Genomic DNA, 15,708 nt, shown 5'->3' on the forward strand with positions numbered 1-15,708 from the left:
CTCAGTGCTACGAGAAGAGTTGTTCAAAAGCAAACACCCACAGCCCAATTTTAGTCTCAAAACCTCTAATATTGAAATCAACAGATAAATCTGCAAGCGAATGCCCCATCAAGGGATTCTTCAGTCTCCGCTTCTAGTCACGTGCTCCATCTCTTCTGTCTTGATTTATCGTTAAAGTACAATGAGAACTTCTTCCTGACATTTTGCCAACGCTATTTTCATAACATCCCCAATTTACATTTTCCACTTCTCAGTATGTGTATGAAGAATATATTTAAGGGTTTCATCTTGAATGAAAGTGCATCCCAGATATGCCCTTGTGTGGAACACAAACGTGAGTTCCAGTTTCTTTCTTCATGAAAATCTAATGACCACTGCAGCACTGAACACAGTACTTCTCTCCAGGTTCGAGGACTTGCTCAAGCCTACAGAACAGCTCTTAGGAGCTGCTTTCATTTTATGTATTTGCTAATAATTTTCAGATAATAAATGCCTACATGCATGATATAAAACTTTCTTGTTCTATAATCTGATAGTGATGTTGTGTGTTGGGGGTATATCTAAGCCTCCCACAAAATTTCTAGTAGCTACCATTTACCAGAAGTAGTCTAAGCAGTGTGTATAAACAAATTAAAGTCAGTTGAGGACAGTTTGTATGCAATCTGTGATTATAATGTTCTATATATTAAATAGCATATGCTATTTTCATTTTGAGAAACTAGTTGGGACAAAGAAATATCATACCTCTCAAAACTGAGCATTGTAAAATATTATTAAGCATTTTTCACTTTGGAGAAATGAATAATAACAACTCCTAACTTCTAATTTCTCATTTACAGCTTCACAAAGCCCTTTTACACACATTCCTCCATTCGATCCTTGCAGTAAGGATGTGGCATTGACATAATCTCTGGCATTTGACTAAAAAGATGCAGTAATTTGCAGCTAACCCTACACTTCTCCTTGACTCCTACTCCTTCCTATCCACTCCCCCACATCTGTTTAGGAATGAGGGTTTGATGTGAGATGCCTCACACTTGGCAAAGGGCCCTATTGACATTGTGCTGCTTTGAGTTAGAAAAAAAAAAATCCAGGGACAAGTCAGGAAATCTATCATCCCCTTGCTCACTGATGAAGGGAACCGATACCTGCTCTAAGGTTAAATCAAGGGCAGCCAATGTCTATTTGTTTTTAAGAAGTTCAGGCATTGAGGAGGTTGTTAACATCCTATTCTATTTGAATCAAACACCTGCATTTACTTTCTTTGAATAATGAGGAAGAATGGGGTCTCTTAAATATAGGCCTTTGCTATAAATAGACAATCCATCTTAAATTTAATTATTGTCATTGTCAAAGCGTAGACTCGGAGAGGCAGAGTGGTGTTGCAGAATGTTCCTTGACTGAAGGTAGGCACCTGGTTCCAATCGCAGCTCTGGTACTCATTAAGTGTGGCCCAGGCTGATTAATTTCACATCCTCAGGCCCCTCTGTTTTCTGGAGTATCCATTTTCTCCCCTTAATGGTTTTCAGTGCATCTTGCTTTTCCATTCTTACCGAGGCTGCTTTTACTCTTACTTGGGTTATTATAAGAAGCTACTATTTGGTTGCTATTTTTCAAGTCTCAGGTCTTTATACACCCCAAGCTCTGCCAAATCGATCTTTTATATTGCTGTCAGTGGCAGCTTATGAAAAAGTAAATCTCATACTATCGCTCTCTCAATTAAAGTCTTTCAAGGGTTTCCTGTAGTGTTCAACATGAAGGCCCAGCTCTAACTTGGCATAGAGGGAACTGTAGGAATGAGAAATGTCTGTTTATTGTCCAAGAATTTCCTGCAGTCTGGTCATTCCAAAACTACTGTATTTTCCGGAGCATGCCTATTCTATTTAGCTCTGGATTTTATAATTTTGTGTGTTATATCACCCTCTGCCATTCTGTATATTCACTTGGCTCACTCCTTGTGATTCACCAACAGGCTCAGATATGGCCTTTTTCTGGAAACCTTCCCCATCTTTCCTGGTCTGGATCTGGGTCTGCCTATTTGCAGATATCACACACTGAGAGACAGACAATCTAGCATAAAGCTTTGCAGTGAACATCGATGGTGACTACTTCCCTTTCTGCCTCCAGATACTTTTAATCAAATGTGAGCTTTTTGAAAGAAAGACCTGTGCTTGCATCTCTATTTCTTTTGCAAGGTATTTGATAAATGGCTTTTGTGTAGTAAATAAAAATAAGATGAATAGAGAAGAATGCTAGTTGCTAATAGTCCATTTATGATATTCAGTGAATGTGTAATCATTCAAAATCATTTTACATTTTAGAAAGTCACTGAAACTGTGTTTTATTTTCCCTTTTGATATATATAAAAACAACAACAACAAAAAAGCAGAAATATCGATTAAGTAGATCTTTTCTAATCCTGAATCTGCATCTAATACTAAGTGGCGACCAACACCACATTCTCCAATACTGCCTCCCACACCACCACCACCAATGTCAGAGTCATATTGCAGAAGATGTAGGTTAGTATATGCCAATCACAATTCATTGAAGATAAAAAGTAGTGTAATGAACTTAAGACCAAAGATGAAAATGAGAAATTGATAAATGAAAAGCACTTTGGGTTGACTAGAAATGAGATTCATGAAATACTCATTAAACATTTTTTTCTCAAAGCCAATATCAATAAACTTAATTTTTAAAAAAGCATGAAAAGATGGTCCCATTTTTTAATATAATATTTTGGAAACAAGGGATACTGTAATATAATTCATGATAAGAAGTCAGCTACACAGTGATAAAGAGCAGAGAGAAAATAATTTGGAAGTTAAGCAATGTGGATTCTGTTCCTAGATCTGTGGTAACTGCTGGTGTCACTCCAGGTTGATTCCTTCATGTCTCTGGGCTTCATTTTTTTCTTGGCTGTAGACTATGGGGACTGATGTATGTAATTCGGTTTTTTTGACAATTTATAATTCTATGAACCTGAAAACATTATGCAGCAGTCAACAGTGAATCTAGTACCTGCACAGAGAATGGCTAGTCCTTTCTTGTGATAAGAGATGGAAGAGCTAGGGGAGAACCAATAATCTCAGGGGATGTTTGGGGAAGAAGAATGAGAATAGAAACCATAGTTACTTTGGGATGCAGCCAAACTTCTTATGAAGGAGTTTCCAAATGGAATGGGCTAGGAATTAACAAAAGAAACCAAGATGGGGATTGAACCTCATTCTCTTTCTAGTCCCTCAGAAGTCATGGGTCTTTCTAGGAATCATGAACCTTCCCCTGCCACAAATTTTTATGATTTGGAGCTGGTAGACCTTATAGATAAGCCAGTGCAATTCCTTCATTTGATTCATCTGAGTCCCAGGAAGGTAAGGGATGGCATAATCTCATGAGTAGGGTGCTCTGTTTTCTAATGGTACCTTTTCTCCTGCCCTCTGCTGGCTCCTGTCACCTCTGTGATGCTATCTCCACACCCCATACCTTCCTATATACTTGTACTTTTCCAATACTCCCTCTGAAAGGGAAAATAAGTTTTCTGCTACCTTAGATGGCAAATTTAAATTTAGTTTCCCCACTTTACCTCTCCAAATTCCCTTGCTCACTTCTCTCTCCCCAAAGAAAAACAGCCAAATTATACAGTATAGTCTTTATTCAGCATCAACAAGAAGTGAATATTTTGTGGAATTAAATTTCTCAGCCTTTTAATAGCCATGATTTTTACTTACAGAAACCAATGTTCTAAGAAAGTAATGGATGATTTGATTTGAACATGCCAAAAGATAGATCTTTTTTATCCCTATGATTTTAGATAAACATTAATTATCATGTTAAGATACAAATGTAACCATAGAAACCATAGTCATAGACAGCATAGCATCATTTGAAACTTCACTAATTTACCCCACTTCATGCTACATCATTTCTTAATTCTTCTCAGCCTACCTTCTTGTAAGCTTCTCACCGTCTATAGTGTGTGCTTCTCTTAAATAAATTGTTCTCTCTCTGGATTCCTGCTTGTGAGTATGACAATTCTGATTTCCTGCCAGTTTGTTTTTATATGATAAACAGCTATGAGTGAGATGCACAAGCTTTTGTGTGATGTTCCTTTCACTACTGAGACATGTTTTTTATCTTTTTTTTTCAGGCGAGGCAACCCTTGGTTGACCTCACAGATTGCAAGGACCTTGTCAGCTTATCTTATTTTTTATTTTTTATACCTATAGCACCTGGTCTTTCTAGGTGGTCTCCCATCCAAGAACTAACCAGGCCCAACCCTCCTTAGCTTCTGAGATCAGATGAGATCAAGTTTGGTCAGGGTGGCATGGCCGTGGACCACATTTTTTTTTCTTGATCCCAACTTTTTAATAATGATTTCAATAAGAATAAATAAATAACACTAACCACTGAGGATCATATCGTTATCATGTTCTAAGCACCTACCTGAAAAAAACACAGTTATTGATATGCTCTGTATTTGCCTTAGAATAATAAGTAAATTGAAAATAATACCCCAAATTGAAGTCTAAGATGAAACAAACAAACAAAAAAAAAGGTAAAGGAAATAATAAATAAGAAGTGTGTAAAATATTAAAATAGATGTGAGTGAAAAACAATTTGGCCTTACTGAACTGTATTTACTTCTTGGTTTAGTCTCAGTTAGTATGTTACTCCCTTGCCTGCAACATGCATAGGCCAGCAATTTTTTATTCTATTTTTCACATGTGCAAGGAAAATATAGTTGCCTAATTTCTCTATTTTCTTAGTTAATTTGAGCCCATCTGTTTGTAGGTCTGTAGCACTCTAGCTTAATACTTACACCACCCATAAAGCTAAAAGAAATGAGCTATAATTAAAGACTTAAATATTTTAACAGGCTCCCCTCAAAGCTTCTTAACAAGTGTTATCGTAGTGGGGTAGTCTTGTAGCAAGTTTTTTCTTTTTCATTTGTTAAATAAATTAGTATATTACTTTATGTTATATTGTTAAAGAAGGCAGTATAACTATTGAAATTAGATGCTGCAATCTCGAGATGATTTAAGTGTTATTTTAAAATTAAGTTTAATGAATATTTTTACTAGGACATTGACAGTGTTCACTCTTAGCTGATTCTGAATTATTTTAATAAGAAAAATCCTATTTAATTGCAAAACATTAGTTATTTTAAACTTTCCTCTGGAGAAATCTTAGCTGCTAAGTAAACATTGCTATTACAGAGAATTTGCCAAGAAAAACAATAATTTTGAAGTTTTCACATGGTTTGTGATCATCAAGTAACTTTGTTCTCTGGACATCACTACTAAACACCATTTAACAGTCTAGATTGGGCCCACAGGAAATTCAGATTTTCATTCTATCGGGGTTGCTAAATGAATTAACGACATGAGGCGTAATAATATTGCTAGCAGGACATGAGAGTTAAGTTGAGGAGTATCTTAAATATATAATGAGATGTTGCAAATCCTGATTATCGACCCTCTTATTAAAGAGATCACTATACATTTGATAGTTTGTTTCTGTATGCAATCAGAAGTAAACACTGAATACGTATTATAAGTTAGAGATGCGTATGAGAATTTTAGTGAAAGAATACAGAAATGCCTAAGTTTAAATCTTGGTTTTGCTGTTTTTCAAGTTGTGTTCTTTGCGAAGCCCTTTGTGATGATAGGCATAACTAGAAATGTATTATTACATTCTTCCTTCATAGCTGGCTTATTTGATTTTTCAATATATCCACCATACCCTCCTGACCAATTTTAATCTTGATCATTGTACACACAAGGCTTCGCATAGGCCTCTTCTCTTCACCCAGCAAGTACCAATTTCACCATCAGTTCATTTCAGATCATAATGAAAAGACTGGAGACCGTCATACATTTTTGAACATAGAAATGTTGACATCAGCTCCACTTAAAACCAGCCCCTGTCTTCTTCTGTTATTAATGTTCTTCTCCATCCAGCCTGGATTTCTTGGTTTTTATTATAAAAATACACAGAACAGAGACAATTGTGCAGCAATTGTCAAAATGTTGTTCTTAACTACCTGAATCAGAGTTATCTACGATTCTTTCAAAATATTCACATTTCATGATCACTCCACCAGAACCTTAATCAGAATCTGTAGGGTACTTTGAATTTGAATATTTGATGAGCTAATATGTTTTTTTATTTTCAGCACTAAACTTTGGGAACCACTGAGAGGAAAGGATGCACTCTGTAGACAAGTATTTATAAACCACCACAAAGTAGAAACACCTACTCATATTGCTGGTTCCTTGAGAAAAATATCAGAAGCCAGGGCTCATGAGAGCATTCATTACAAACGTGCAATGCCACACTTCTCCCGGGTATCTGCAAAGTTGCAATTGATAAGGCTAAATTTTGAATTAAAAACATTAAATTTCACTTGTTCACTTTTTCATTAAAAATATCACTACAGTTGTTTATGCATTAAACAAATCTATTCAAGCTGCTATTTTAAAGAATTTTCAGGATTTTAATTATAATGTGTGTATATTTTCCATACTTTCTATTTATAATATTAAAAAGTTTGCTTTGTTAATCACTCACCACAGTCACTGTTCTTAGAATTTCGTATTCATTATCACATTTGATTCTCCCAACAAACCTTTCTAGTTTGACATGTAAAAGAAATGAAGGTTGGTAAGATCCAGTAAATCATAGTTAATGTATAGAAGAGTTAAGATTCTAACCCAAGTCTGTATGATTCCACATGTCATGTTTCATTTTTTTATGCATTAAATTACTATGCATAAATTGGTAAACTTATGCATAATAATTTAATGCATAACAATCCTTCACTTGGTAAATTTCTAAAAGCAGGAGTTCTGTTTTCTATAGCTGAATATAGTTGTTACGTTATCAATTTTAACATCACACATGCTACACATTAGGCAAATATTTACCAACTCTATTCAGCACCAACCCCTCCCAAAACCCTGCCTTGTAGATGTAATCAGATGGCCATTTCAGTCAGAGTGGTTTTGATTTTGTAACTTTAATCTAAGTGAGCAATGACTGGCAATCTCATCTTTTTTTCCCTGCGTAAATAATCCTGTAATAATAGCGACCATAAGATGAAGGCTGGTGCGCTAAATTCTAACAAACTAGCAATGTCAAGATAAATACTCATAATAAAATGAAACCTAAGTCAGTGGGTCCAATATGATTTAATTGGTTGTGTTTAATGCTCAAAATCCCACATGCTTTCTCTCACTTAATTTCTATATTAATAATGGTACATCTAGAACCACAGTGCTTCAATAGGTAATTGATTAAAGTGACTAAGTGATTGGAAATGTATAATTGAGAATAAGATGAAGAAATGAGTGAGTTAAATCCACTTCAATTGTAAAAGGCATGCATTTAGTCAAATTTGCCCAAATGGAAAGCTTTGCTTTGTTGATTCAGAGGTGGAAAGGAACTCTAAAAGTCAAAAGATGTAGCCCTGGCCCTAAGGCTCCAAAAAAACCAAACCACTATCCAAGATATTTATCAGTCCCAGTGTTAATGCTGATCATTTGAGTCATTCAAAAAAATAGTCATTAGACGAATTTTAAGTGTGCAGTACCTCATTGTTAACTATAAGTACTCTTCTGTAGAGCAGATCTACAGAAGAATTTCCGTCCCCCTTACTCCCTAATAATTACCATTCTATTGTCTGTTTCTATACCTTTGGCTATTTTAGATCCCTTATATGTGAGGAACCATGCAGTATCTGTCCTTCTGTTACTGACTTATTTCACCCAGCATAAAGTCTTCCAGATCCATCCCTGTTATAACAAGTGGTAGAAGTCTCTTCTTTTTTAAGCTGGATTGTATGTATATACTACATTTTCTTTTCTCATTCATCTCTTAATGGACATTTGTGTTGTTTCCATATTTTGGCTATTGTGAAAAACACTGCAGTAAACTTGGAAGCTCTTTATACCCAGAAATAGAATTGCTGGATTACATGGTAGTTCTTTTTTCAATTTTTTTTGAGGAGCCTCCACAGTTTTCCATAGCCGCTGTGCCAATTTACATTCCCACCAACAGTGCACAAGGGTTCCAATTTCTCTACTACCTTGCCGACAGTTATCTTTTGTTTTATTGATGATAGCCATCCTGATAGGTGTGAAGTGATACCTCATTGTGGTTTTGATTTGCATTTCCCTGATGATTGAGCATCCTTTTGTATGCTCAACAATACCTGTTGGCCATTGGTATGCCTTCTTTAGAGAAATGTCTGTTGAAATCTTTTTCCCATTGTTTAATTGGGTTATTTCATTTGGTATTGAGTTACTTATATTTTTTGGAAATTAACACCTTATCAGATGTATAGTTTTTAAGCATTTTTTTCTAATGCATAGGTTGCCTTTTCACTCTGTTCATTGGTCCCTTTTTTGTGCACAAGCTTTTTGGTTTGAAGTAGTCCTATTCATGTATTTTTGCTTTTGTTGGCTATGCTTTTGATGTGTTATATTCAAGAAATTATTTAAGAAAACAAATACAATATCATTGTTGTTTTAGCATAAAAAACAAATAAACAAAACAAAAAGAAATAGGAAAATTTTGGAAGTGATGGAAATTTTCATTACTCAGACTGTGGTGATGATAATGTGAGTGCATACATATGTCTAAACTCACCTGTATACATTAGTCATGTGTAGTTTTTTTGTATATCAATTATACCTTAATGAAGAATCTGGGAAAATTTAGGAAAATAGCCATTGAAAAATAGTCACACTTACCTAAAAAAAAAAAAAGTGCTTCTAGACGTCACTTCCTCCCTTCTTCCTCTTCTCAAGTAGTGTTGTCTAACCTACCAAGTTGCCAAATAGTTGATTTATTTAACCTACTCAAGCCTACTGGTTATTTGTGCAATAATAAGAATAAACTTATGATCAACATTAAATTACTCAGAAATATCATCACAATTTAGCCAATAGAATATACATTTTTATTAACCCATCAGATATCTAACATTGTCTGGTACAATGTTTGCATTGATAGCTCTGATGGTGTTAAAACAAAAAGTCGGCGAGATATTTCTCTAGCAAAATGAGTTCAGTTGGGAACAACCAAGAACTGCAATCCGGACCATGCAACCATGGTGGATCAAGTGCAAGTCCACTAAAACAAAAGAAAAAAAACTCTTTTATAGAGGGGGGAGGAAATTGGGAGGGTTATTTCAAATAAGAGTTTTCCCGTGCCTTGTGATCAATGTTCTTAATGAAACAATAACAGTATCAGAAAAGACTTTTGTATTACAATTAGAAATACAAAATTATTTTATATTCATACTCAGCAGATAATTTTGCATAATTCTTTCAATCTTAGTAATATAATTTATAAAAAATTGACTGTTCTCTTTCAAAACCCCTGTCCTCCACTAAAAACAGTTATTGGCATTTTTTTTCTTTCTGGTTTTAACCTGAGTTGAAAATAGATATTTAATTATGCTTCTAGAGTTTCTGTGTCCTGTGGCCAAATGCAAATATGGCATCAGATTTCTTATAAAGAATTTTAGCCACACCTGGAAAAATTCTGTTTTACCTCAATTACTTCTTGATTACAAATTTATAGAAGACAAATGCAGAAACCTGTTTATATATCTTGATGGCGTCAGTGATGAGCTCCATGACCTTGGGCAAATAACTTCATTTCTATTTCATTCTGTTTATTCATCAGGGGGATGAGAGAGCAAGAACAAATAATCTTTCATCTCAGTGATTTTAGGAAGCAGATAATAGATTTAAGAGTACGGGACTTAGAAGCAGGCAGATCCTTTTCATGCCTCAGCTCAAACATTTACAATGTGATACTGACTATTTTCATCATTGAACTTCTGAGCTGTCATTTGTGAAATGAGAATAATAGGTATTTTAAAGGCTATTGACTGGATTAAATGGATTAGGAAACTCTTGTCCTCAGTGTTGTAAACCTTTGGTCTTCAAAGAAGCCAAAGTAATATCTGTCTTTTCTACTAGGTTCCGAAAATTTTGAGAAATAAGACAAAGAGTAGATCTGGAGGCCAAGATATCTATAATGTTGATGGAAAAAGAATAGCCTTGAGAGACAGCCACATGAGTTTCCTAAGTAAATGCCAGGATTGTGCAAATTTTACCCCCCAATCACGGTCAGAGCTGGAGCAGAGCAGGAGTCAGCATATGAGAGTCAGGTAACATTCAGCACAGGGCATAACACAAGAAAATGCATGCTTTCTGGGAGTAGTCTTGCTCGAAAGCTGAATAAAGGGGCAAGACTGAGTGAAACATGCATGCTTTACAAATTACTAATCAAATAAGTCACTTTGTCTCTCCTTCATCATGATGAAGAAACAGCAGAGATGTCAATGATTATAATTGAATTCTCTCTCCAGGAAGCTTTAAAATGGGTTAGAAGTATGGCCAGCAATATTAAGCAATCAATACCTAGTAATTATTGTGATTATTTCTTGGCATATTATAGTACTTTTTTTTAAGATCACTAGAATTTTGTTTAGATCTTTTCCATCTGCAGTTACTTTCACTTTCATACAGGAATGATCATTCAAGATTTGCAAAATTAGCTCCTATCATGCTGAATTGCCTCTTTCTGGATATATTTTTTTCCAGAGCTCATGGTAAAATTCTATCCAAGGTACTAAAGGTTGCCTAATGTTAGTCTGACATTTCCAATTTTAATTAGAAAGTCAGTCATTTTGAGACTATTGTGATAGGCATTGTATGTTAGTAAATAAAAACAGAATGATTGGCAAAAGATTAGGATAGTAATTAAATGTGGTCAAGATAAACCTAGACAGATTAAAAGTTATCAAGATATAATGTATGTAATTCTTCTATATGAGACCAAGACTTCTGCAGCTTTTCCATTTCTAAGACATATAAAATTTAAAAGGTTACATTCTCATATTTATAAAAGCAGAGCATTTGAGATTGGCATCAGTCAGAGTAAAAGTAAAATTGATTTCTACTAGAAGAATCCTTAGGATATAAGCAGAAAATTTTATCTGAAGGCTAAAATTATAACTATATTCATGATTGAATGAGAAATCTCATACTAGACCCCTGACTCAAACTCTGTTTCTTCTCCTGTGAAATTAAGTAACATTTTCTTTTCCTACCACAACATGTGGTAGGTTACCACATGTTACCATGAAGAGGTTACAATAAAACATTGAGTAGAGAAATGTTTTAAATACTAACAAATACTCAGTTATGTTTAGATGTGATTTCAATATTTTTCTGAACATAAAGTCCACATTTCTTATATCCCTTACTGACTTTTCCTCTTTGTCACTACCTGAGGCAGATGATGTAAAGACAACCTTACAAACCCATACAAAGTATGATATGAAAATGGCCTAATGTGAGTATTGATGGAGAATCTACATGAAACCTATTAGGAAAGAGAGTGTATAGAAAAGTATCATTACCTTGTCTACTGAGCATATGTGTGTGTGATTGATGGAGTGGGGATGAGAGACCTTGATACAATGTCCTAAACATTGACAACACTCAATACACAGATATAGGTGGACATAGAATAAGTTTATTGACCTTACATGCCCAGGTGAACTTCCTTCTAGTGAAGAAGAGGAAGAATGTGGACCCACTGATTCTGTATACTATCGTATTGTCCTCAAACCCTGTAAAAGCTGTCATAAGAAGAAAGTGAATATTCCAAGTGAAAAGAGAATTGAGTTGCCCAAACAGGAATTATTTTAGCAAGAATAGGCCAGGACTTCTAGTCTCTCGGAGCTACAGCCTTAGGCAGATGTGGGGAGAGGAAAACAAAGGTCTTTTCTTCCCTACTCCACATTCAAGCTACAGAGATGCCTTCTGATAGGAGGACATGCTGTAATTTAGTTTTAATGTCTTCAGTAGATGGTGCCATTTAGTTCAGCTTTTAATGTGGCCTTAAATTGCTATTTTATTACCCTTGTTGACATTCTGGAAGCATGAAATTAGCAAATAACATTAAAGAAGCAAACAACAAAAAAAAGCAAAAAAACCTCAGCGTAGTTAAACAATGCTAGCATAAGCCACATATTTGAATAATGTTCTTACTTTAAAACACTGAGCATATATTTATTTGAAGCTTTCTTTTTCCATAGCCAATGAATTAGTTTTATGAATAAATTGCATATTCCATTACATTACAAATGCATGCACTCATGGTGACCTTGAATGATGCTTTTGTATTGTGTGGGAGAAAGAAGATAGTTTGTAATTCTTCTGCTTTCTTCTGAGAAACAAGATTCCTCTTGACTCCACTTGAAGAAAGCATCCTGTTCTTAAAAAGCTTGTCAATACCTTGGCTACCCAACCCAAAAAGCACTTGTTTCTGTCGTATTACAACAGTGATAATTTTATTTCAGACAAAAGCAATTTTGCAGTTACAAAGTGAAAACTATTTCAATCAAGATATCTGTATTCTGTGGTATAATTCAAAATGTAACTAATTGCGTATTTTTCCTTATTGAACTAAAAGTAGTAATATAAAATGTATTAGCATGTTTACCTTCTCTGGTCTTATTGAATAAAGGTGACAATCTCGAATATTCATTTCAGTGGAGTGTGATAAAGGGCAGGCTTTTGATAGTGTACCTTTTTAGTTTGAGGTCTTAGACAGCCATTTCCCCTTTCTAACAGTGCTCTTGTTTCATTATGAGAAATTAGCTCATCCTCACTGACATTAGGATGGCGGGACTATATTTAGGGTTTCTTTCTCTGCTAGCCTAAGGGTGGAAGAGAACCTCCAGCTAGGTTGATCGGATGACCTTGTCATTCATTTTAAATTTTGAGCTGAAGATCAAAAATACTGAAAATTCTTGAAGTTCCTATAGCAAGTGGCATCAGTATTCAACAGAATATAAGGGCCAGCCTGCTCAGGCTTGAATCCTGACTATATCTTATTAGGTATGTGCCATTAGACAGAGATCCTAACCATTCTGCCTTAGTCCGCTCATTTATAAATGGAGGGGATAGCAACACCAAACTCATGGGGTTGTGATGATGATTAAGTGAGCTAACAGATATAAATACACAGTAGTTGATGCATATTGACTATATTTATTATTTGCATACATTTCAGCAATGACCATTTTGCTCTTCAATAACACGTGTGTGTGTGTGTGTGTGTGTGTGTGTGTGTGTGTGTGTGTGTGTCTTGGGTTCCCAGCCTCCAGACCTGCCTTGGTGCTCCTTATTTTTAAGTTGGTCCTACAGCTTCCTGATGATTCTGAGTTCCTGCTGATCTCCCTATAAATTTCTTTGTGTTTAACTTACTCAGAGTTATTTACTGATGCTCATATCTAGAGAACTTTTTCTGATACCCATTTGTATTGGGATGATGTCATTTCTTAATCCAGAACATATTATAAGGTTTTAATTAAAAAAAAAAAAAATCAAGCTGTAGAAATGGGCAGATAGAGAGAATGATGTAATGCGTATATGACAGTAATATGTGTATGAAGTCCAAATATTAAAAGCTGGAAGGTATTCTTTGGTTAAGTTCTCTGCAAAATGCCTCAATTAATTACCAACCACAATCAGCAATGTGGTATGTTTCTCCTTCAATGAGTAAATTTCAATCTATAAGATGTATAAATATATTCCTAGAAACTCTCCTGAGAATTGTAATGCAATTAAGGTCCTATCTAAAGCACTCTTTCATCTTTTAGGTCCTATACTTAAAGCAGAAAAACAGGTTAGACAGTAGTTAGGCCTTATAGATTCTATGTTTCATAGGAAACAGAAACATAGAATCAAGCAAAGTTTGAAATATAGTTCTTCTAGAATTTCTTTGCAGAGATGAGGCCCTGACATGGTTTACCCCAAAGGGACCCAAGGCCTATAGCTGTGCTACCTGATTCATAGGTGCAACAGACTCGTGTAAGATCCTCCTGCCTTCACACCAAAGCTTTATTATTTAAGCACCTCCACCAAAAAGTTCAAGAAGTCTTTCCTTTACAATGCCACATTCAGACAGGCAAGAGAAATTTAGGAAGGCTGGAAGTGCACATTAGCCTCATCCTGGATTGAACTAGATAACAGACAGAACATTCCAACTGAAAGTCTACTTAGCTAGCAACTTAGTAAAGCTTTGAGCTAAAATAAACAGGGCCACCAGTTTCGATTCTCATGGACAATCTAAACCTCAAGAGTTTGTGTGTGTGAGACATTTTAAATTGATTTTAATTTAGAATATCTCTAAAGTATCTTCTTTCTTCATTGGTATCTTATTCTATAAAAATTTGTTCATTTGTATTTTTAAGGGAAATACAGCAATTTAACAGATTTTTACTAGAAACTAATGAAAAATGAAGAGAAAGTGGTTATAATCCACATTCTCCTCTTAAATGGTTTTTATGACTTGGAGAGTGGTCTAAGGTATCTGTTTCAGCTGCATCTCCTAGAAAATGGAAATAATAATAAAGGCTTCATCTGCATCACCTCCTTTAGAGAGTGACTGTGAGTAAGAGAATACAGAGATTGCCAGGTTCCAGTCTCAAACAGCATCCTAAATATTGCAGTTAAGATAATTAAGATTCACAGATACTTTTAAGAATAGATTTCTTATTTGTGCTAATAAAACAACACAGATTTAAAATCTAGAACAAAGACTTTTTTTTTAACAGCTACTTATGCAGCGATCCTAGTCACCTCAAAAATGTTTAATTAATTTAATCGTAATAACGATCTATGAGGCAGGTCGTATTATTATTTTCTGCATTTTACAAATAATGAAACGGAGGTTTAGAAAAGTTCAGTAACCTTTCTAATGTGACATATAGAGCCCAATTTGAACCAAGCTACCAATTCTGAGCTCAGAAACACTATACATCCTGCCTTCCTGGAATATCACCATAGGTAGTGTAACTCCCAAAACAAAGCAGTTAATCCACGAGATGTAGTAAACCTTTGACCCAGTGCACGTCTTTACCAGACAACTTCCTAAGGTTTCTTCCAGACTATAGTTTCGTGATGTTCTATACTTGACAAAGGAGATGCTGACAATACTATAATGGGTGACCGACATGAGCCAATCTTGTCCATAAAGCTCTTCAAGGCTTTTTCCTCCAGGTGCTCACAGTGCTACTTGTACTTCTGTCCCTTGGAAAATAACAAAGTCAAGATGGTCTGGTATTTGCAGCTGAATATTTGAATTGTCAAGTTGTGACAAAAATGTTCTTTCAGTAAGTCTGTTACAGCTATTGGCATTCCAACCAAAAATCTGGGTTACTGTCCAAAGCCTATAGCGAGTGTGAGAACCTGAGATGTTTGAGATGGAACAGGTATGGAATAGAAATGCCGAAAGAAATCAAAGAAACAAAAAAGAAGGAAGATAAGTCTAGCGGAATATGTTTCTTTCTAATGTAGTGTAGAGACAATGACCTTAGGTGAAAGTAACAACGCTGAATAAAATCCAGCTATAAGCATAGTTAAGTTAAATCACAAAGCACTTTTAAGATGTTGTCCCAATTATTAACCGCTAACACTCTGAAAAACATAAAGGTATCCCAAGTTCCATTTTATTTATTTTTATTTTTTTAATTTTTTTTTAAGTTTATTGGGGCCAAGTTCCATTTTATAACATTATTTCATACAACCTTGCTGAGAAGAGCCAAGGAAGATCAAACTATGTTATGAATATAGACTTCTGGGAAACTTCTTATTTCAGTAAAATAAGCACCGT

General features: G+C 35.0%; 1 long non-coding RNA gene and 1 pseudogene across 1 annotated transcript in view; one reads left to right on the forward strand and one right to left on the reverse strand.

Moving 5' to 3' along the window:
* LOC120619583 (uncharacterized) overlaps positions 1-15,708 on the forward strand; it is a 343,052-nt gene that overhangs the window by 150,643 nt on the left and 176,701 nt on the right. The gene's annotated exons all lie outside the window — the stretch shown is intronic.
* On the reverse strand, positions 4,221-4,339 carry LOC120619882 (uncharacterized; annotated as a pseudogene).

The sequence above is a fragment of the Pteropus medius genome, unplaced genomic scaffold (assembly GCF_902729225.1).
Source record: "Pteropus medius unplaced genomic scaffold, Ma_sr-lr_union100, whole genome shotgun sequence".
NCBI lineage: Eukaryota > Metazoa > Chordata > Mammalia > Chiroptera > Pteropodidae > Pteropus > Pteropus medius.